The sequence below is a fragment of the Ambystoma mexicanum genome, chromosome 10 (assembly GCF_040938575.1).
Source record: "Ambystoma mexicanum isolate Mex_15411 chromosome 10, UKY_AmexF1_1, whole genome shotgun sequence".
Taxonomy (NCBI): Eukaryota; Metazoa; Chordata; class Amphibia; order Caudata; family Ambystomatidae; genus Ambystoma; species Ambystoma mexicanum.
Window position 1 is genome coordinate 1677679667 of NC_090932.1, and position 23934 is coordinate 1677703600.

Sequence of the window (23934 nt, forward strand, 5' to 3'; positions counted from 1 at the left end):
GCTTAATGCGAAATACCCAGGAACTACCTTTAGCTCCTGCTTATGCAATCTTAATTTCGATTCCTGCTACTGGTTGGTTAAAGAACATTTTGGAAACATAACAATGAACACAGATCTTATTACTTGACAAATATGTCTGTGATAAACAGATTGACTTCTTGAATAACTAAGTACATAATGCACACATGGATTGGTGCCAATTCTTATTTTTTTCAGAACACTGAACCCAACATTAAAGTGTTTGTAACCATAAATCATATGTACTCATTCTAACAGCCTTAGGATTTGGATGCGAGGATAAAATGGCTGTGGCATCTGTCACACCATGAGGCCGCAAGGGCTGTCTAGAAGAGGAGAAGCAGGTCTCGGTGCAAGGATGTCGATGCATAAAGAGTTGTGAGCATGCACTGTCCCAGTGTACAGACCTCCTTCGAGAATTGCATGGACCGAGGTTAATCTACCAACCAAAAACACTTGCAAACACCGGTTATTAACATCAGCACTGGCTTGTCATATCACTTTCACATGCTTTCAGAACAACCCATCCAATCACACACAAGCACAATATTACAAATAGAGTGTTAGGCAAGATTGTATGCAGTACCCTTTGGGAGACTACACCAACCGTGTCATCCTGGCAATAGGTAACCCAACCTTGGGTATAAGTCTGTACTAAACAGGTTGGTAGAGTGACTGAGCAGCCAGGCTCATCTCAAGAGGGGTCAATGTGAGCAGTAGGGTTTTTACACAGAGGATCACATTGACAATTATTCAAACAAACTCTTACACTCAATGTTTCTTGATTAAACAAGTATTCATTTATTTAACAGTCAGTTGGATAAGCCTTCTTCAGAAGGGAGAAATATATAAGTAACACAAAAATACACTTCAAAATATTTCTCTAAATCAGCAAGTACCCATTTGGGATGGCACGCAGGTGGTTCCTACACCCTGAAGTGATTAAATAACTAGGACACTGTGGGCATTAATATATCACTGGTACATTTAGAGCAATACTGAGTTTGGTGTCTAAGAAAATGGTTTTGGAATAAACAAAGGTTACACATATATTCTGAAGCAGGTAAGTACTTTTGAACCCCTCGATGCATAGTAAATTAATCCTTTCCTGGAGGAAAGATAAAGCAAAAAGTCAGAGGTAAGAAGAGTCTTTCAGGGAGCCAGGCTAGCCTATGTTTTTTGAGCAAAAATATAGGTGAGCTGAAGCACTTCCTGTAAGTAAGTATTGTATTGTATTGTTTATTTATTTATAGAGCGCTCCTGGCCGTTGAGCAACTGGGCGCTTGCAGTGAAATAAATCTTAGGTTACAGGTGCATGACTCTGTTACATTTCTCAGGTTACATACATATATTACAGTTCCATTACATTTCTTAAGTTACAGTATCATATATTACAGGCTCATATGTCGAGCATTACTTACAAGGCATATTCACTTACAAGAGAGATATATTACATTTATCTTAATCTTTTGTGTAGCACTGTCGGATGACTTACAGTATAGCTAAGTTACAGTTACAATGAGAATACAAAGTTTTTGGTATAGTTGGGGCGTTTAGCGGTCGTTATTTTTAAGCCAGAGTTTAGCGTTAGCTTTGAACACATGGAAGGAGGGGGTGGCTCTAAGTGTATGTGGGATGGAGCTCCATAGCTGCGCTGCTCGAACCGGGAAGCTGGACCCACAGGTTCTTTTTAGTTTAAAGTTAGGGACTTTGATGCTATTTGAGAGAGCCTTTCTGATGGGACGTTCAGATGTGTGCTTGGTGAATTTTTCTGACAGGTATGCAGGAGCTTAATTGTTCAGACAGTTATGTTCAGGGTTTTGAGTTTGATACGGTCATTGATGGCCAGCCAGTTGACGGCTCTTCTGTGGGTAGATATGTGTTGTCCTTTGGGTATGCCTAGGGCTGTTCTGAGGGCATTGTTCTGCAGGGCTTGGAGTTTGTTAGTGTTATGTTTGCTGTTGCCTAGGTACAGTGCATTACAGTAATCTAATTTGGAGAGGATGAGGGCTCGCGCAATGGTGGTGCAGCTAGCTGTCGAAAGGTATGGTTTGCAGGCATGGATAAGTTTGCAGGTATAGCTGGTTGCTGAGGCTGTAGCATTTACTTGCTTGTCGAGGGTGAGGGCCGAGTCTAGGTAGAAACCTAAGGTTTTTACTTCTTTGGCTACCTTTATTTTGATGTCATTGATCGTGATGGAATTGTAAAGCTGGGGTAGTTTGTTCAGTTTATTGGTAGAACCTATGATTAGGAGCTCGGTCTTATCGTCTTTAAGACATAAGCCAAGAGTGGCCATCCATATTTGGATGATTTGGTAAATTTTGTTTATGAGTCTGGTGTCTTTTTCATAGTCGCCTTGGATTGGGATGAGGATTTGGGCATCATCTGCGTAATTGGTATATGAGACCCCTAGCTTATCCAATATATCAAAGAGAGGCTTTGTGAAAATATTGTATAGCGTGGGGGAAACACATGACCCTTGAGGGACTCCGCAAGTGATGGGGACTGGATCCACTGCTGATGAAGGAGAGAAGACTCTTATAGTTCTGTGGTCCAGGAATGACTTTATCCAAGCCGTGGCTTTTGTGGAGAAGTTGGCTGCTGATTTGAGGTGATTGCACAGTACCTTGTGATCTACCAGGTCGAAAGCAGCTGATAGGTCTAGAAGTAGGAGAATAGACACATCTCCTCTGTCTTTACGCTCGTCTAGCTGGTTTTTAAGATCAAGGAGGGCCGTTTCGGTTTCATGTCTAGGTCTAAATCCAGATTGTCTTGACCCTAGTAGATTGTTGCTCTCCAGATAATCTTGGATCTGAAGGTATGCGGCTTTATCTAAGATTTTAAGGAGGAACGGGACTGTTGTTATTGGCCTATAATTAGTTGGGACGTTGGGGTCCAGGTTAGCTTTTTTTTAGTAGAGGTAGTATCCATGCGTCTTTAAGGTTTGTTGGCACAGAGCATGATTTAAATGAGGAGTTAATGAATGATGTGACAAAGTGGGCTAGTTCATGAGCAGCCTCTTTGATAATTGGGGCTGGACAGGTATCCCTGAAGCATCGGGATGGTTTCAAGGACAAGATGATGTTTTTAGTTTTATTGGAGAAGGCTCTAAAGCTAAATAGGTTAGGGGGTTTGGTTTGGTTAGTGGCAAGTTCCTGGAAGATGGTTTCTTGCGTGGAGAGGGCGGTGTTGTGGAGGGCAGATTTGTTAGCTCGTATTTTGTCTTGTAGCATTGTGATTTTGTTGCATAGGGCTTTTTGAAAGTTAGTGCACCAGACTGTCTTTGATGCAAGAGTCTATGGGTGCAATTGGGGATTCTAATTCTCTCAGAATGGAGAAGATTTCCCTGGTGTTCGAATTGGCTTTTTTGATTCTGTCATTGAAGGTCTCTTTTTTAGCCTGAATGATTTGTTTTTTGTAGCTGTTAGAGAGGGCAGTGAGAAGGTCTTTGTTGTGAGAGGAGGGGTTTTTTCTCCAGCGGGCTTCTGCATGTCGTTTCTCTTTGTGTAAGGCTTTTAGCGCGGGTGTGAACCACGTGTTCAGATGAGCAATGGGTTTTGATTTAGTGGGTTTCAGCGGCGCAATGGCGTCGATCGCTGAGTTGACGGTGTTATTGTACAGGTCAACTAGATCGTTAGGGTTAGAGAGCTGGCTGGAGTGATTAGTGATGGGTTGGAGCAAGGGGAGAATGTTAGCGAGTGTTATATTTTTTTTGCAACGGGTGAGGGCAGATGGAGCATGAGGTTTGATAGATTTAGGTTGTGGGAGGTCCGAGATAGTCAGGGAGATCAGATGGTGATCAGTCCAGATACACGGTTCAATTGCCGTTATGAGGGAGGTGCAATTGATGTCTGCGACCCAGTCCAGTGTGCGACCTTTAGAATGAGTGGGGCCGTTATTTCGAATAGTGAGGCCTGCCTCCTCAATAGCGTTAGCTATAGTGGAGGCATTAGAGTCTTTTGGGTCTTTGTAGACTAAGTTGAGATCTCCTAATAGGAAGATTTGAGTTCCCGGTTTGGCATTCATATTTAGTAGGGTGGTTAAGTCCTCTTCAAAGGTGCCTAGTAGACCGGGGGGTCTGTAGATCAGGAGTATTGTGATAGTACGTGTGGCCGAGATTTCTAGTTTAAGGGAGAGTAGTTCAGCTGACGGCATAGTGAGGCTGTCTATTTCTTTGATAGTGAGATTGTCTCTACAAATAAAAGCTATGCCTCCTCCTTTGGAGGTTTCCCTGTCTTCTCTGAAGATGGTGAAGTTAGGGGGTATGGCTATCATGAGGGCAGGGCCAGCGGCTTAGTGAAGCCATGTTTTGGTAACTGCTAGGAAGTCAAGTTGATAAGTTGACAGGTGATGATATCAGCAATTTCCGAGGCGTGAGCTATTATGGATCTGGCGTTGATGAGACCACCCTTCAGGTTTTGAGTTATTTGCGTGTTATTGCTAGTGTGGACCTTATTAGGCAGAGTTTCAGAGGAATTGGTACAAAGGGTTAGATTGCAGCTAGGTTTCCTTGTGTGCCTGATTCGGCTGGTATGTTTGAGCTCATTCTTAGCGTGGCTAAGGGGTATGTGAGTGCTAGGTGGTTTGGGAAGTCTGTAGCCTAGTCTGAGGTTTCGTAGTTCGGTGGGGTAGGCTTGGCTCTGTAGGGCCTGGGAGAGGGGCGTCGGCAGTTTAGGTAGTCTAGTGCCTAGTCTAGAATTCCTTAGTGCGATACGATCAGCCTGTCTTAGTTGGGTCTGGGCTAGGGGCGCAGGCTGTTTGGGTCATCTAGTACCTAGTCTAGAGTTCCTTAGTCCAGTTGGACAAGCCTGATTCAGCTGGGTCCAGGTCAGGGGAGCAGTCTGTTTAGGTGGTGGCTGTGTGTACATCTTTCTGATAGGTTGCCTTTCTGTAGTCAGAATATGGCGAGGAGCTGTTGTAAAAACTAAGGCAGAAAGTGTAGAGAGTATGGCTAGATAGCCAATGGATGTGTTGGGCGTAAAGGGTGTCATAACGGTGTTAGTTAGCCGGTTATCTTGTGGTAGTTAGAAGTTTTAGTATTCTCGAAGTCTAAATGTGTAGTGTACAGATAGGTTCGCCTAGATTCAAGATTCACTATGATGGTTAGAATACATGACTTGCGAGTTGTTAACAGCTGGCATGCGAATAGAGGGTCTAGATAGGTGATCTGTTAGCGTCCATAGGGTGCAAAATGAATCAAATGTAGTCCATAAGCGACCATAGGGTGCAACATGAATCAAATGTAGTCCATTAGCGACCATAGGGTGCAACATAAATCAAATGTAGTCCATTAGCGACCATAGGGTGCAACATAAATCAAATGTAGTCCATTAGCGACCATAGGGTGCAACATGAATCAAATGTAGTCCATTAGCGACCATAGGGTGCAACATGAATCAAATGTAGTCCATTAGCGACAATAGGGTGCAACATAAATCAAATGTAGTCCATTAGCGACCATAGGGTGCAACATAAATCAAATGTACTCCATTAGCGACCATAGGGTGCAACATAAATCAAATGTAGTCCATTAGCGACCATAGGGTGCAACATAAATCAAATGTGGTCCAATTAGCGACCATAGGGTGCAACATAAATCAAATATAGTCCATTAGCGACCATAGGGTGCAACATAAATCAAATGTAGTCCATTAGCGACCATAGGGTGCAACATAAATCAAATGTAGTCCATTAGCGACCATAGGGTGCAACATAAATCACTGCAGAAGGGCACAAGTTCAAATGCATAGTTCAGGTATACCTAGGTTCGATTTTTGCTGATAGGGCCAAAAAGCAGTCAATTTAAAATGCTGAGGTGGAAGGTAGGTAAGACAAGATTACTCACACCTCATAGGAGACAGGCGGGGGGGGCCCTGGGCTCTGGTCAGCTCAGGACAGTCTCTGGACAGTTGTTGGCCTTGCCCTCAGGGCCTTTCCAAGAAGGGCCGACTTAGGCCTGCCGGTTTCCCATAGGCTGAGGAGGCGAGTCCAAGGCCCAATCAACACCAGGCATCTCTCTGGTGGGGAGGCTGAGCAAGGAAGGCCAGGAGAGTAACACAGGCGGCCATCTTTGAACACACACACCTCGTGTGTTACAATGGCGATTTGTTGAAGTTTCTGCAATTCACTGGGGCAGCGCAGCTCAGGTGCATTAAAAGCACATAATAGTGAAAGCACACGATGTTGTGCGAATTACGGGGGCTACCGCGCTTAGTGCGCTAAGAATAGCCAAAAACTATGGATGCAGTGCTAAAAGTGGGGTCTGCAGCATACCTTGATGTGGGGCTGCCTTGCCTCCGGATGGTGCTGTGAACCACAGATCCTGCAGTAGTTCCGAGCTCCGGCTCGAGTGGAGTGTGGGTGGCAGAGGTAGACGTTCAGTTCACACAGAGCTTTCCTTGGGGGCTGGCACACGCCTACCCGCTTCCCATAGGCTGAGGAGGCGAGTCCAAGGCCCAATCAACACCAGGCATCTCTCTGGTGGGGAGGCTGAGCAAGGAAGGCCAGGAGAGTAACACGGGCGGCCATCTTTGAACACACACACCTCGTGTGTTACAATGGCGATTTGTTGGAGTTTCTGCAATTCACTGGGGCAGCGCAGCTCAGGTGCATTAAAAGCACATAATAGTGAAAGCACACGATGTTGTGCGAATTTCGGGGGCTACCGCGCTTAGTGCGCTAAGAATAGCCAAAAACTATGGATGCAGTGCTAAAAGTGGGGTCTGCAAGTAAAAGTCTTGCACAATGTTTTTAGAAGTCTTTGTAGAAAATAATAGAATCACTGTAGGTCCACAAGCTGGGAGGCTTGTGAGGTGCAAAGCTGCAAGCAACTCTGCAAAACACGTCTCAACTGAGAACTAGCAAGGCTACACAACAAAAGGTAAGTCCCCTTAGTTTTACAGTACCTTTGATTAGAAGAAATTGGTTCCAGCTGGCTTCAGTTCCTGTGTAGGTCTGCAGATCCTGTTGTTCCTGGGCCTCAGTCCTGGGGACAAGGGGGAGGACGTCTGGGGAATCCTGCACTACCAATGGAAGGTTGGCGGCAGCAATGGGCAAACTTCAGATCAGCGGCACTTCACAGTTTCAGCTCCTCACGACTCATAGCACCACCGTGGCTCTCGGATAGCACTATAGACTTTGCTCACATCTAGGGTCCAGCACACTGAGTCCGGAGGATCTTCCTGGAGCTCGGGTCCCACTTAAAGACACTCACTCGATTCTGGTGTTCCTCTCCCTGGCACTTCGGTTCCTGCAGCAGCAATGGAAGTACAGACAGCTCTGAGAGGATTTCCAGATGAGCTTGTCTTGGGGTTGATTGGTCCCACCAAATCAAGGGGAGGAGTCGTCCTTTGCAGGTCTTCTCTAGTTGAGGTGAATTCAGAGCTTCAGCACAGCAGCAGGGCTTCACCAGGCAAACCAACGGTCCAGGAGTTGCAGCAGGCCTCTTCCAAGTTCTTCTTTAGATTCCTTTATCCAGTGGTCGACTCTGCCTTCCAAGCAAAAAGCCTCGCATTTTATGCAGGTTTCTCTCACACAGCAGGGTGGCTGTGCTCCGAGGACAGCCCTCCAGCCAATCACCCTTGGGTGCATTCCTGTAACCAAGGAGACTAAGCACAGGGAGTCACGGGCACCTCTCTCGCTTCCTGCCTGCTAGACACGCTGGAGCCAGAGACGGGCTTCACTCGTGAATCCTGTCAAAAACAAACCGAACAAAGGGACCAAACCTGGTTTGGCGCGCAGAGTAAATCTCAAGGAGAACCTTTCCAACAAGAAATGCCGAAAAAAGACGACCAAGGCCATTTTGACGAATTTGGCACCCATTGGTGTCTTACTGCAGCTGCAATTGCAGCCCGCGGTAAGAACACACAATGGTAGGAAAAAGTAAAGCACTACCACCAGCCATTAATCGTGGAAAGGGAAACATACAAATGTTAAATGAGAAACTAGACAAAGGGGATACTAAGGAACCCCTCCAGCACCCTATTGTAAGATAGTGTGTGCTGGGTCTAGAAAGTTACAAAATGTAAGTAAAGTCAATTTCACTTCACTGCTCTGGGAAACAGTAGTTTTACTACGAGAAGGTATTTAAACCTTTGGGAAATCTAAGAGACTTCCCTTTGTCACTGCACTGAAGGTGCTGTGTGTCACATTGTAAAGATGATGCCTATGGAGTTTGTCAGACTCCAAAGTCAAAAGAAATACAGAAAACACATAGAATTAAAAGTACAAAGTCCCAAAGTTCAGCAAAAGAGCTGGGGGTCTCTAAAATGGGAGGAATTTAGCACTAAACTTAACATTCTCCCTAAAATAGAGGAACAGAAAACAACTGCCTTAACTGGTGAAAACTTCAACTACATCAATACATTGTTAAGAGTCGAACCACTTCAACTATACATTCTACAAACTGCATATACGAAGATCATTACCCGAATTCTCAGCACAGACTGGCACACCTTCCGATAATTCCAGCAAAGATGCACATGATGAAAGTCAAAGCTGGTAAAATAATAACAAAAGACAGACATTAATGGGAACACGAACAAACATAAAAACCACAAATGTTGGAAATGCCAACAGTAATGCTTAGCCTACCAATAACCACAATGCACAAAGCTAAAGCAATATGGAACCTGTGGGGGAGCATGGAGTGAGGCCATGTCTTGGGTGCAGCACACACACACTCAGCAAGCCCACTGGCCCTGACCTGCAGCCACACACACATGGAGGTCACTACGGCCACCACTGTGCTGAACACACGGCCTGAAGCCATGCCGATGGGCACCGCGCCTTAGCGATGCATAGTGAATCTTGCAGCCCTCTTATGTCACAGCTTGATATCAATCCATTCAGTGTTTTTTGCACAATGTTTCTCCCAAATGCCCAATGGGAAATTGCATAGGAAATGCTTTACTTTGATCCCTCCTATGACAACCTCACCCAGAATGGCACTCCACCAAGCTTATCACGAGGCAGTGGGCAGAATATGTGATCTTGGAACGTTTCCTGGAGTTAAAAATTAAAGGGGACATTTCAGTTGGGGACACCAGCTACCTTGCCTCTCCTGCTCAGAACCTTACAAGTTCCCTTCATTGGGGCCAATGTAATAAGCCTCCAAAAATATCCTTTTTCTGGGCCATATGTAGCTATGTTGATCAGGGTTTGTAAAAAAATATGCAGGCACCAACTTCAGATCCACAATCACCACCTCCACGGCCCAAATGGGACATTTCCTTTTCTTGGAAAGGGCATATTCTCGGGTCCTGCCCTGGCCCTCTACAGGTAGAGCCCATATACCAGGGGGCTGGTATATGCACACTTTTCTTCATCCCGTTTCAAACGTTCACATTTCTGCATTCTTATGAGTTTGGTCTGCACAATGTCCTCTGGAGACCCTAATATAAGTAACTTCACTTTGTAAAATTCAGGCACTTTTCTTTTTGTTCTTTTTTTTTTTTTTTTAAACACATTGATCAACCAAGTGAGGATCGTCAGCAGGGCAAAACGCACAACGCTGGCCAATGCGCCGGCTCTCGCCGGGCTCGAGATCCTGCATCAGATGTCTAGCCGGATCTCGGGACTTGACCTGCATGATGGTCATGCATGTACCCCCTCCCCAGGTCACTGAGGCATCTTTGACCCTCGGCGAACCTGGGGGCTCGGTAATCTAATCTGCTGTGAAGCGCACAGAGCAGATTCGATCACCGAGCCTGGAGCGTCTTTGTCCGTCGGCGAAGCTGGGGGTTCGGTGATGTAAGGAACTCATGGTGGCAACAGTAAAGACAGACACATGTGATCACAGTTCAAGGGTGTTTATTAAACTGTAAACACAGGGTGGAAAAACACCTAATCTAAACCTAAATCTAAGATGGGAGCAAGCGTCGACCATCAAATGAAAAATAAGGCAGTCCTTGTGGCGTCTTGCCAAAGTAAAATCCCTATACTAAATAAACGTATTGCTAAATCCTTACAACTAATTATAGAAAGAGTGAGGGATATCGCTTTCAATAAAGAAAGAAGTGTTCACAAATAATAAGTCAGATGCGATTGCCAGGGATCTTCCTTCCCCACGTTTGAAGCGCGGGACAATGTGAATCTCCTGAGCATAGCGCATACTCAAGCTTTCCCAGCACGAGCCGACAGTTCCGTACCAGCTATCGGGTTCTTCGATGGTTAAGTCTCTTTTCAATAAAAAAATATCTCTTGCCTTTGAGTGCCTGATGTAGTCAAACAAACAAACAAACAAAAGGTTCCTTTCCAAATTTACTTTGGGTGATAACTTTCCACCCCTGGATCTCCTTCTTTCGGGCTCGGACCCCTAGGCTTCCCTCGATCGGGCTCAGACCTTTCTTTTGGAATTTCCCTCTTCCAGGCTCAGATCCAATTGCCAAAGGGGACAATCCACTTCCCCTCCTTGCATTCACGAATCTTAATGTCTTCTTAAATAGTTCTTCAGGCTTCGCCCCTTTTTGGCAGCCTCCCTCTGCCAGGTACACTCTTGCCAACTTTTGCAAATCAGTCTTTGGACATCCCTGGATCCGGTTCACTCCTGTCAACACACTGTTCATAGGGACTTCAGGCCTCGCCCCTTTTTGTCATCATCCCTCCACCGGGTTCTCTCTTGCCAAATTTGCTAAACAGTTCACTGTGGACATCCCTCGGTCGAGATCACTCTTGTCAATACACTGTATTTCAGACCTTTAGACTTCGACCCCTTCTCATCAGCACCCCTCATTTGGGTTCACTCTTGCCAATTTTGTCAATCGTATCTTTCTTGTTCAACTCTTACGATACGGTACTCTCTTCGCTTAACTTTGCAATCATCTGTCGGCCAAAGACTTACTACTGTACAGAGGATTTTACAAGACCATTGTATGACAACTTTGACCCGCTTTTCGCCTTCTTCCAAGGCCTTCTGGTTATAGTGCTTTGAACAATCAAGTGATCTTCCAGAGTTTCCAGAGTGAGCACCCACGTGGTGCTGAACTCCTCTGCTGTTGGTTCCACCCTTCTAGTATCAATAGCTCTTTTAGCCTTTCACAGTTCACATTAGCCGTTTGCTACTTTTGGTTCAACACAGTTCGGTTTCTTTTCGACTCTCCCCTCGACTCACCGGCTTGCCTTTCTTTCATCATTGGAGTCAAGATTGGTACCACACAGAACAGCGTCTCTCCCCGGCTTGGTTCCTTACGATTCCCTTCTGTAGAGGTTTCATGGGTCTTGTTCAGAAAGGGCAAGGTCGCTTCACTGCTCGTCACCCTCTCAGTATGCGCTGTCTTTCTCCTCCTCTTGAACTGCCGTGCTAAGTTAGCTTTCATTTTGCGAGGTCTTCCTTGTGCTCTTGTGCTCCACCTTTTATCCTTGTGGAGAAGGGAAAGGGCTGATAGCTGTGTGTGATTCTGGTCAATTGCCTGGTTTTGCCTGACCCTTGTATTGGGACATGTCAGGAAAACGGCTCTGGTGTTAGCCCGTTGTCTTTCGTTTTGGGCGAAAGTGTACGTGTCGGAAAAGGGGGGGGTCCATGTTTTGGAATATCCTACGTGGTAGGATGGGGAAAAGGTGCTGAAAGAAGGGGGATACTGCATCTCACCCGTCGGCGTCCCACTGTCCAAGGACCCCTCCCCAATCAAGGTGAACCTCCCTCACTGGTCCACCCCCAGGAGCTGGAGCCAATAGCGATGGCCCTGCCCTGGCCACCTGGATGACGGAACCCCGGGGACTAGCCAGGGAGACACCTTCAGGTTTCTCACAGTGATCAGAGCCTTTTCCTTAAAATGGATTCTGGTATTTGTAGTCTCTCAAGAATCAAGATGGGGCAGCGGGGGGGGGGGGTGGATGTCATAATTATACACGTTTCCCCCAACATACTTCTAGGTTTATAAAAGATGGCTTCAAAAGTACACAAACCAAACTACGGTGAGCACAGAAATATATACATCCTTATATTTATATATTTGTGTGCGTACCTTACTATGGTGTATGTACTTTTCAAGCCATCTTTTAATAAGCAAAGCATTGTTGAAAGCCAAACAGGTGGGGGAGGAAGGGAGATGAGTGCAAGTGAGTCATGAATATTTTCCCAGGATTTCATGAGGCAAGAGTTCTTGCAATCCTGGAGACTGAACCTCATCAGATGATGGGACCCCGAAGCGATTTTAATGTGGCAATGATAACATAATTCTGGGTGCACCACTGCCATGGAAGTGATTTAAAGTTCAACTGATGTACAGTGTGGAGTTTGGAAAGAAGCAGCATGAAAGAAATTGCACCATTTCTAAAACTATTTTGAGCATTTCCTTTGAGTGCAGTTCAACTGCCATCCCCTCCCTGTCAGAGTTTTGTCACCTCTGAACTCCACCCCCTCATCCAAACTCCACCCCCACCCCGGCCCTTGTGGGCTCTCCCTTCAAATTTTTGCCATTTCCACCGCTGTAAACGCAAGCTTCTCATACCAGATTGGCCCCTATAGAGCCACCCCCTTTGAGGTTAGGGAGGTGAGACTGCTCTGCAAGACCCTCCCTAGGGGTCTGGGCAAGTGAGACCTCACTGGGACTGACACCTTCTTAGGCGACAATGACTCTCATACCCACAAGGAACTCCCTATGCAAACCACCATATTTGCATATATGGGACTGCCTCCAGTAATGAATAATGCGTCATCCTTTTGCTTCACCCCAGGCAATGATGGCTCAACCACAACACCTGAAGGAAAAGGGAATATCCCTTTAAGAGCAAGAGTTAGACATATGTAGGGGAAGAACTCTGATGTAACTACGCCTTGGTGGGGTGGAGCAGAGTGGCACCACAGAGCCTGTGGTAATCCAAGAAGTAGGGAAAGCCACAGTGAAGCCCCAGAGACCCAGCAACCTGAACAGCAGAAAGGCTGCTGTCAGGACGGAGCTTGGAAGACCTTCCAAAGTGGTGGCATGATCATCGATGCACCGTGGTGGACTTGGGGCCTGCCCAACGACGCCATCACCCATGGAAGCGGGAGACCAGAAAGCTCCCATCTGCAAACATTTGCCGAGCATGGTGTCACGCCGCGCGCTCGCTCGCGGGCGTCACTTACCTTTCCTGGGGTCCCTGGTCCACGGCCGCAGCGGTCTCCTCCTTCATGGAGACTGTACCCGCGGAGGCGTCTCTCCTCACGCCGACCCGCGGTCCGGATGGGCTCGGTGGACGCCGCCATCTTGCGAGGATCTGCGCATGCGCGGATCGTCGGTATTCGGCGTCCCGCGCATGCGCAGCATCGGAACATGCGTTCCAAGCCTCGCTTTCACCCCAGACCTTAAAAAGGCACCGCATGCGCAGGGACAACGCGTCTCAACGGGGTTGTTACTGTGTATGCGCTGCTGGAGTCCTGGCGCTCGTGTTCCAGCCCTCCAGTTCTGCCTTATTCTGCCTAGCCCTGCCTCATCTCCTTATTCCTTCTTGCTCCTTTGTCCTCCTACCCTTTCTTCCCTGTATTGCTGGTCCCTTGCCTGTCCCTGGTTTAGGGTAGGGGAGGTCCTGTCTGGGTTCCTAGTCTCTTCTTTTCTGTTAGGAAGTGGGGATTTCCCCTGTCTGTACTGCTTTTCCTTGCAGTCTGTTCTCCTTTGCCTGTCTTGTGCCCTGCCGGTACCTGTGCCTTACTGACTTCTTGGAAGTTCCTGTGTTCAGCTCCGTTATCATCGGTGTCTTCATCAAGCCTTCTCAGCCAGTGGAAACACTGTCCCGACGTCACGCAAATTCTGAGAAGTGCCACCCGTGGCTTTGGGAGTTGGTTCAGTGCCGTCCTGTCTTATATCGTCAGGAGGGGATTGGGCTAATTTCTCGCGTTACCCATTCATCGGCTATAGATACATCGACATACTGGCAACCTCAACTTCACGGTCTACAGGAAGAAAAGGTAACCCACGATCTCGTGAAGACTCGTTTAACAGATTGAGACGCTTCTCCCCCAGTCTCGACATGGACGACATGCAGGAACTACGTGAAGAAATGCGTGCCATGCGTCTTGAAATGACCACCCTCCGCCAGGAGAACAACACCCTCAGACAAGCGTTGGACCGGTGTTTGGCTAATCCCGCACAACCAGCTACACCGCCTGAGAACTCCATGGCTTATACTACTCCGATGAAGTATGATGGTGATCCGCGTCGAGTGGCAGAGTTCTGTACCCACTGTCGGATCCATTTCCAGTTCAGGTCAACTAATTTTGCTCAAGACAAGGCCAAGATCGGGTATATCCTTGGAAATCTAACCGGCAATGCACTTGCTTGGACCGCACCTTTGGTCTCTACCAACAGTCCTCTGTTGGGTGATTTCGCTGCTCTCGAGAAAGCCTTTTTGGACGTCTTTAAACCGCCCAATTTGGCAGCCATAGCCCAGAATCAATTAATGAAGATCAAGCAAGGGTCAGGTGATATAATCCACTACATCAGTCGGTTTCGACAATTAGCAACTGATTCACAATGGCCCGAAATCACTCAAAAAACCTTGTTTCGTCGGGGACTACGAGAAGAGTACAAAGACGAATTGCTGCACATTCCGGAGCCAGAAACGTTGCCTGCATTGGTGGAACAAGTCTTACGCATTGACCACAGATTAACCGAACGACGGAGTGAACGTCGCAGATTTGACAGGTATCAACCAGTTCTTCCAGTACAGAATCCCGGACCGGCTGTTTCTACCGATGTGGGTCCAGAACCCATGCAGTTGGGTGCCATCCGAGGTCCGTTGTCCGAGACCAAAAAGAAAAGAAGACGACAGAAAAGCTTGTGCATGTATTGCGGTGGTTCTGGCCATTTTCTAGGCACCTGTCCGCTACGCCCTCTGAAGAAACAGGAAAACTAACAGGCCCGTTGTTTGAGGCGAAGGCAGCAGCGGGCCGCCTTTCTGAATCTGACCTTCCTCCATGAACTCAGTACCCTTGTTGATCCTGAAAGTCGGTGTTGCCTGGCTAGGGAAGTGTATGAAAACCTGGGCCCTTCTGGATTGCGGAGCATCCGGCAACTACATCGATGCCTCGTTCGCGATTGCCAATGGGATCCGTTTACATAACAAGGAACGACCAACAGTGGTCGAGGTGATCGATGGTTCTACTTTGTCTTCTGGTCCGGTTTGCCAACAGTCCGATCCCTTGTGGCTCTCTGTGGAAGGGCATCTCGAACGAATCTCATTGGACGTCATCAAGTCTCCCTCATTTCCGGTGGTGCTGGGTTTACCATGGCTGTTATATCACAATCCACAGGTCGACTGGACCGCTCGTTCCCTGGTGTTCTCTTCGACACGTTGCCCTCGCGACTGTGTACTTCACGAAACCTTTCCTGCAATTTTGGAGTCCCTCAATCCTGCTGACGTATCTGCCCGTTTATGTGCCACTCAATCGGTTCCTCAAGAATATGCTGGATACCACAAGGCGTTCTCCAAGCCTGAGGACATACCATTACCACCCCATCGGCACTTTGATTGTTCCACTGACGTCCTGCCTGGTGCGGTCATTCCCCACGGCAAGATCTATTCGTTGACTCAACTCGAGAAAGGCGTCCTACAGGAGTACATTACGGATTGCCTCAACAAGGGCTACATAGTGCCGTCCAATTCCCCCGCAGGATTCCCGTTATTCTTCGTCAAGAAGAAAGAGGGTACTTTGCGCCCTTGTATCGACTACCGGCAACTAAATGAGATCACGAGGAAAGACAGGTACCCATTACCACTCATCCGGGACATCATCGAATCCCTGAAATCCGCACAAATTTTAACCAAGCTGGATCTAAGAGGGGCCTATCACCTGGTGCGGATTAAGAAGGGAGATGAGTGGAAGACAGCCTTCAAAACACCTATTGGTCACTTCGAGTACAAGGTGATGCCGTTTGGACTCTGCAACGCCCCGGCCGTCTTCCAGCGGTTCATGGACGATGTCTTTTCGGACCTTATTGGAATATCTGTATGGGTATACCTTGATGACATTCTGGTTTTTTCTGACACTCGTACTACACACGTTGCGCATGTTCAGGAAGTTCTCCGTAGACTAACAGACAACGGCTTGTATGCCAAAATAGAAAAATGCCAATTTCATAGGGAAAGCATTGAATTTCTGGGCTATGTGATCAGCAACACAGGAGTTCAGATGGATCCCGCAAAACTGCAAGCCATACGGGAATGGAAACCACCACATGGCGTGAAGTCGCTTCAAAGGTTCTTGGGCTTCGCCAACTTTTACCGACGCTTCATTCCACGCTTTTCTCAACTGTCCAACAGCCTAACCCGCCTGACCAGTACCAAGGTGCCGTTTCTCTGGGACACGCAAGCCGAGGAGGCATTTCTGGGATTGAAAAGATCTTTCATGTCGGCTCCTGTTCTTAGACATCCAGATGATGAAAAGCCATTTGTGGTTGAAACAGACGCTTCGAATTACGCAATTGGTGCGGTCTTGCTACAGCAAGATGCAATCACAGGGACAGAGCACCCGGTGGCTTACTACTCTAGGAAATTGTCAGTGAGCGAGAGAAACTATGCGGTAATAGAAAAGGAATTACTAGCGATAAAGGCTGCTTTCGAGGAGTGGCGACATCACTTGTTGGGTGGGAGATACCCGGTGGTGGTTCGTACTGATCACCGTAATCTACAGTTCCTGCGCTCTTTGCAATGCAGAACCTCCCGTCATGCTCGTTGGGCCTTTTTCTTTTCGCAGTTTGATTTCACCGTCACGTACATTCCCTGTTCCCAGAACACTAAGGCTGATTCCCTGTCTCGGTCTCTGGAAAACGACGTTGAAGGTGCCAAGGAACCGGAACCTCTGATAGCGTCATAACATTTTTTATCGATGGTGACTCCCCAACTCCAACAATTGATAGAGGCCACACGTACGGATCCCTCAAAATCACAAATACTACAACGCGCTGACATCAGAGAACGTGACGGCTTGTTGTTCTTCAAGGACCGTCTGTACTTTCCCACCTTGGAACTCCAGAAAATCGTTCTACAGAATTGCCATGATTCCGTCGTTTGTGGTCACCGTGGAGTCCGCACAACACAAGAACTGGTTGCACGGCAGTACTGGTGGCCAGGATGGGCCACTCTGGTAAAACACTACGTGGACTCCTGCCCTGTATGTGCCCAGACCAAGATTCCTCGCAAAAGGCCCGTTGGTCTCCTGAAACCCACACCTACGCCTCCGTACCCTTGGCATACCATCGCCACGGATTTCATCGTTGACCTGCCCCTGTCTGGTGGTTTCACGTGTATAATGGTGGTGGTGGACTGTTTCACCAAGACTGCTCATTTCTTGCCCTTTCCTAAACTGCCCACTGCCTCCCAGATGGCACACCGTTTTCTACACGAGGTGTATCGTCTTCATGGTCTTCCGGAGAAGATTCTATCAGACCGGGGGTCTCAGTACATCTCTTCCTTTTGGGACCAACTGTGTCGGCATTTGGACATTCAGCGAGCCCTGAGTTCCGGCTATCATCCGCAGACTAATGGACAGACGGAACGCACCAATCAGACCCTTGAGCAATACTTACGTTGTTATGCCAATGCTACCCAAGACAACTGGTCGGAATGGTTGGACACCGCGGAAGCAGCTTACAACAACGCTGTTCATTCCGCTACCGGACTCAGCCCCTTTTTCTGCTCCACTGGTCTTCATCCCAGTCTGCTGCCAGTTCATCCTACTTCTTCCAGTGCCGTACCATCTGCAGATGCCCTGGTGTCCCTGATCCGCGATCAACATCGTCTGGCGGCCGGTACCTTGGCAGTGGCACAAGCACATATGAAGGAGCGGGCTGACAAGAGACGAAGCCCTGAGCCTGTTCTTCATGTTGGGGACAGGGTATGGCTGTCCTCCAAGAATCTACCGGTACGCAACCTGCCTGTGAAACTAGCTCCCCGCTTTTTTGGTCCCTTTCGCATCATTGGGCGTATTTCGTCTGTTGCCTTTCGTCTGTCTCTGCCTCGTTCTTGGAGGGTCCATCCTGTCTTTCACGTCTCCCTTTTGAAGCCCTATGTGCCCGATGTTATGGGTCGTACCTGCTCCCGTCCTGCCCCGGTTTTGGTTCGGGGGGTTCCTGAATTTGAGGTGCAAGAGATATGTGATTCGCGCATTTGGCGGGGTGCTCTGCAGCTCCTGGTCAGCTGGAAGGGTTATCCTGCTTGTGACCGTACTTGGGAACCACGCTCCTTCGTGCATGCACCCCGCCTGGTTCGGGACTTCTATCTCCGCTACCCTTGGAAACCCGGTGCTCCGGGGTTGTCTGGGAGGGGGTATGGTGTCACGCCGCGCGCTCGCTCGCGGGCGTCACTTACCTTTCCTGGGGTCCCTGGTCCACGGCCGCAGCGGTCTCCTCTTTCATGGAGACTGTATCCGCGGTGGCGTCTCTCCTCACGCCGACCCGCGGTCCGGATGGGCTCCGTGGACGCCGCCATCTTGCGAGGATCTGCGCATGCGCGGATCGTCGGTATTCGGCATCCCGCGCATGCGCAGCATCGGAACATGCGTTCCAAGCCTCGCTTTCACCCCAGACCTTAAAAAGGCACCGCATGCGCAGGGACAACGCGTCTCAACACGGTTGTTACTGTGTATGCGCTGCTGGAGTCCTGGCGCTCGTGTTCCAGCCCTCCAGTTCCCTGTTCTGCCTTATTCTGCCTAGCCCTGCCTCATCTCCTTATTCCTTCTTGCTCCTCCTACCCTTTCTTCCCTGTATTGCTGGTCCCTTGCCTGTCCCTGGTTTAGGGTAGGGGAGGTCCTGTCTGGGTTCCTAGTCTCTTCTTTTCTGTTAGGAAGTGGGGATTTCCCCTGTCTGTACTGCTTTTCCTTGCAGTCTGTTCTCCTTTGCCTGTCTTGTGCCCTGCCGGTACCTGTGCCTTACTGCCTTCTTGGAAGTTCCTGTGTTCAGCTCCGTTATCATCGGTGTCTTCATCAAGCCTTCTCAGCCAGTGGAAACACTGTCCCGACGTCACGCAAATTCTGAGAAGTGCCACCCGTGGCGTTGGGAGTTGGTTCAGTGCCGTCCTGTCTTATATCGTCAGGAGGGGATTGGGCTAATTTCTCGCGTTACCCATTCATCGGCTATAGATACATCGACATACTGGCAACCTCAACTTCACGGTCTACAGGAAGAAAAGGTAACCCACGATCTCGTGAAGACTCGTTTAACACATGGCCAGCTACAGAGATGCCAAGAGCGGGGCGGTTTCGAAGACCAGAGCGCAGAGACGGGGGACCGTAGCAACAGACCTGTGCAAACGCCAAACCCCAAAACGCCACCCACAACGAATGAAGCTACCAGGGTTGAATGGTAGGAACATACCGTTAGTGAAGGAACTTGTTAAAAATACGATATTGATGTTGGGAAATTGAAAAATCATAAATAAATATATCACGAGAAACCAAGGAAAGCGAATGGTGATATTAAGCACAAGGCTTTGAGAAAGCCGGAAAGTGCTTCTTGTCAAGGATGGAAGACGTTAACAAAGTTATCTGTTGAAGAGTGGGGGAATCCCTTAACGAGAGACTGAAAAGTGCTATGAGTCAAGATTACATATTGCACCAAGGGCTCAGAGAAAAAGCCTAGTAGAGCAACCCCAGGAATGGTGGTGCCTCACCTATGATCAAGAAATAGCAAACCCCAGAAGGGTCGAGTGGAAAGAAAGTGAAAGTCAGAGGAAGGACTGTAAGAGACTATGTGAAGAAAGCCTTTTAAGGAAAGTACTGTGAATATTGATAAGCAGAACACCATCTGGAACACCAGGCCTATGAGTAGTTGGTAGAAGCTACCAGGCTCAGAAATCAGAGAACCAGAAGAGACCATCGTAATGAATGTTTCGATTGGATGACATTTTCACATCTGATATACATATATGAAATAAGGGAACCCTGAAAACCTTGAGACAGCCGGCTGAAGGGAATCAGTCAGGAGAGAGACATTCTTTTGGCAAACCTTAGTTATTAGTATAAGTGGTAGGGTCAGCTAGATTAGGGTTTGGACCGAGGACATTTTTGAGTTGGACTTCCCGACGACAGGCGAGCACCTTAGTTAGTTTGGTTAGGTAGGGATCATCCCTGTAGCAATATGGTAAGATAGCCCTATTCTTTATTATTTTGAATAAATACAGAGGAAATGTCTAATATGCTCTTCCTACCCACCAGAATGCACAGTGAACACTGTACCCTCCATGCCTGGAGCCATGTTGACCAGACGCTCTATCCGGTGAACGGCCTATGGCCATATCCCCATTAGCATGGCCATCCATGCACTTCCACTAGCTGTTTCGCTAACTGTTCAACCAATACCTGGCACCTCTCGCCCACTGCATTGCCGCTCTCTGCTCCAACTTTCAGTGCTATGCGGATGACACTTAGCTCGTTTTCAGGCTCCCCTCTGCCACCTCTTCTCCTTCTCTCAGCTCTGACTGTCTATCTGCTATCCAGGAGTGGTATGCTGCCAATGATCTCTGCCTTAATGCCAGTAAGACAGATATTCTCCTCATCGGCACACCTGCACCCTCCTTTCCTGTTACTCTCTGGCTGGCCTCCCTTGGCCCTCTTCCTGCCCCCACCTGTGAGGCTAAGAACTTTGGGGTAATCTTCGATTCCACGCTCTCCTTTGCTCCTCACATCTCTGACGTCTTTAAGAAGTCATGCTACCAACTGCACCTGCTCAGAGGTATTCTTCCTTTCCTCTCCTTCCCCCAGAAGCTCACCGTCTCTAGAGCTCTGGTTCTCTCTAGGCTGGACTACTGCAACGCCTCTTTCTAAATCTGCCTGTTTCTACTCTCCGCCCTCTGCAACTCATCCTGAACAGGACTGCAAGACTTGTCCTTGGCCTTAAGCCCAGGTATCGTATCTCCCCAGCACTGAAATCTCTGCATTGGCTCCAAGTGGCTGCAAGGATTAAGTTCAAGACCCTCTTCATTGTCCACAAGGCCTTCTGGGGCCTGGGTCGTCAATCCCTCCAACTATCTCTTCGTAAATACCTTCCTACTCAAGCTCTTCGCTCCTCCACATCCAACTCCCTCAGGGTCAGTCGCTTCTCCAAGCAACAAGTTGGTGGTAGATCTCTTTCTTCAGCTCGGGCCTCCCTCTGGAACAGCCTCCCTGCCTTTCTGAAACTTGAGGAGAACCATCGCCGATTGCAGAAGCACCTCAAGACCTTCCACTTTGCTTCTGCTTTCTCTCTTCCTCTCCCCTGCTGATTTCCTGTCTGATACTGCAATGGTCACCTGGCTACCCTCCGATTTAAGGCCCAGGTCCCTGTCTGCCCAGTTGCACACCCGCCCTGCCTCTTGGCAACCCTTGCACTTTGGTCTGTATTTGTAACCCTACAGTCCCCCTACCTGCACTTTTGGACACCTGCTGTCTGCACTTACCCTTGCACCCGCCTCCTGCTGGCTGCACTTCTTGTTATTGTTTTGAACCCAAGTACAGCACTGCCCCCTCCCCTTTCCCCTGGCACTTTCCCCTCTCCCGTCCCATGCACTTGCGCAATCTCAATATTACTTGGCCTAGTAAGATCTCGGTCTCTATCCTCCCTCTATTCCCCTTCCCCCTTCCTTGCCTCACCGCGCCTTAAAACACTGGTGTATAGGAGCGTTACAAATGCCATATCATATCATATTATAGTCTGTGGTACTTCCAAGCCATCAAAATGCCTGGGGCATGGCCTTTCACCATTCCTCAGGCATACTGACCGACCAGCCAATTTCTCGGCCACACTTTTATGTCAATCCAATTAGGGGTGTGTGCAATATACTGCTGCAAAGCTTCCTTTATGGTAATTTGAAGGGGAATGAAAAACGGGTGGAAACTCCCCAGTGCCATTTCGCCATAGGAATTAGCACTGGGGAATTACCACCAGAAAATAGAATACTAATTCAACCATATTACAATATGACATATCATCAAAAACAAGAGATAATTCCACCAAAAAGTGACCTGCACCCAGGAGCTGGGGTCAATGCTTGCAGTTACCTGCACCCAGGAGCTGGAATCCAATGCTTGCAGGTGATGGAAATGAAGCCACGGGTGTACCCAATAGGCCCAGAAATGTATGCATGGTCCACACCTTCCCCAAACACACTTCCAAAAACCACACCACCACTAGCAGCAGCAAACTTCAATCTGCAGAACCTCCTGCTGTCAATTGAGCTGCAGACGCACGCGCAACAGCATCACAGAGCTCAACCAGCAGACATAAATAGGCTATACCATGTAACTGTTTCCACCGCATTGCCACAGTTTTTGGCCACACCGCCAAACTCATACTGAAGCCCAAAATGCCAATTGCCCTGCCTTTCCTCCTCTGCAGGATTCTTTCAAGTTCCACTTGGCAGCTATTCCCTGTGTAGGTGCTCGCTTCATCATCCAGAGTGGGTTTCATGGGAGCTCCCTCTAGGACAAATCTCTGTAAGGCAGCGAGTGAAAAGCCGGTAATCCTTGTTCCTGATTCTGGAGTCTTGGTCAGTGGCTTTGCTCAGTACACCTCAATAGTTTGCTTTTCCCTGTTTAGGGACCTGTCCATACTGGGACCTTATGCACAGTCAGCATAAGGCAGTCACTATCTCCTCCGAACTTCCTAGTTTTCCTTATCGCATAAGGGGTACTCCAGACGGCCAACCAGTTGCCAAGACCCTTTTTCTCACTCTTTTTTTATTTATTTACATTTTCCATCATATCTAAGAATCTTTGCATAATATTAACTAAGGGCAAACACATATGCAGAATATAGTTCGATATCCATTTCTTGTGGGGTTCACCAGAGTTCGTCACTCTCCAATTTGCTCTTTATTGTTTACATGAGACCGTTGATGGCCATATTCTCCCAATGTGATCTACGACATCATAGGCCGATAACACACCATTTTATTTGAGAGTTAATAACGACACAGATTAATCTGAAAATACAATCTGCTACATGGAGGAAGTCAAAAGATGGATGGTCTTTAACAAATTACAACAGAACCCCTCTAAATCGGAGATGACGATGTCTGGACCCAAGCATTTGGTGACAAGCCCGTCACAAATCCCGCCTTCCCCATCTTTAGTTGAGCTTCCAGATTCCTTTGCCCACTCAATAAAAGGCCAGGTGGGAATCAGACTTTTATTGTGATGAACAGGCAGGTTAGCGAGATAGTCAAGACTAGCTTTCACAGTCTCCTGCTGGTACACTATGCTCTTCCTTTTATTACACCTGTAGACCATCCCACTGTGGTTGCAGCAGTGGTCAATTCTACATTAGACTACGCCAATACAACTCCAGCGGTCATCGCACAGCAGCAACTGACTCGTCTTTATGACTTATCCACCATTTACCAAAACGCTCCTCAATTTCCCAAGTTCGAAGGTCCCTTCACTGACAGCCAGTTAAGCAACTGGTAGTGGTTAAGGTCCTGCGTCTTATTTTTAACCGCCTGCATGGTCTAGCACCAGGCTATCTCGATAACAAATTATTTCATCCGTATTGGCCCACACAAAATCTTCAATCCATTCAAAATCATTTGATAAATGTTCCTATTTCACATTACACCTCTCGGGTTGATTGGCATTTTGCTGTTTTGGATGCTGGTCTTTGGAACTAAAAACCCACTCGTTTCAATAGGCTTCAAACCAGTGCTGCATCATCAAGCATAGCCAATCATCTGTCCATCTCGAACACCAGCACCGCTGTAGAGAACTTTGAACCACCACTGTATGTCAAACCCACACTGTACCACCAGGACTTTTCATCACACCTCATCTCAAAACGTTGGAGCATTGTGTCATCGTCTGACTCAAAAACTAATGGTACAAATCAAACCACAGTTGATCGTCATCGAACTGCACTGCTCGATGCTGCCTTCATAATGTACAGTGAATAAAATCTGCCTCTATGTCGACTTGCCACCCGCCTTAAAACCCATCTGGCGGTCAACTACAGCAGCTCAAAGCCTGGTTCGACA

General features: G+C 47.9%; 1 protein-coding gene across 2 annotated transcripts in view; it reads right to left on the bottom strand.

Moving 5' to 3' along the window:
• LOC138492737 (zinc finger protein 268-like) overlaps nucleotides 1-23934 on the bottom strand; it is a 106656-nt gene that overhangs the window by 79240 nt on the left and 3482 nt on the right. Inside the window, exon 2 of one of the 2 annotated variants that reach the window (XM_069620113.1) lies at nucleotides 8445-8514. The exons of the other annotated variant lie outside the window; for it this stretch is intronic. The gene's annotated coding sequence lies outside the window, so the exon portion shown is untranslated. The remainder of the gene's footprint in view (nucleotides 1-8444; nucleotides 8515-23934) is intronic. 2 annotated transcript variants of the gene reach the window in all.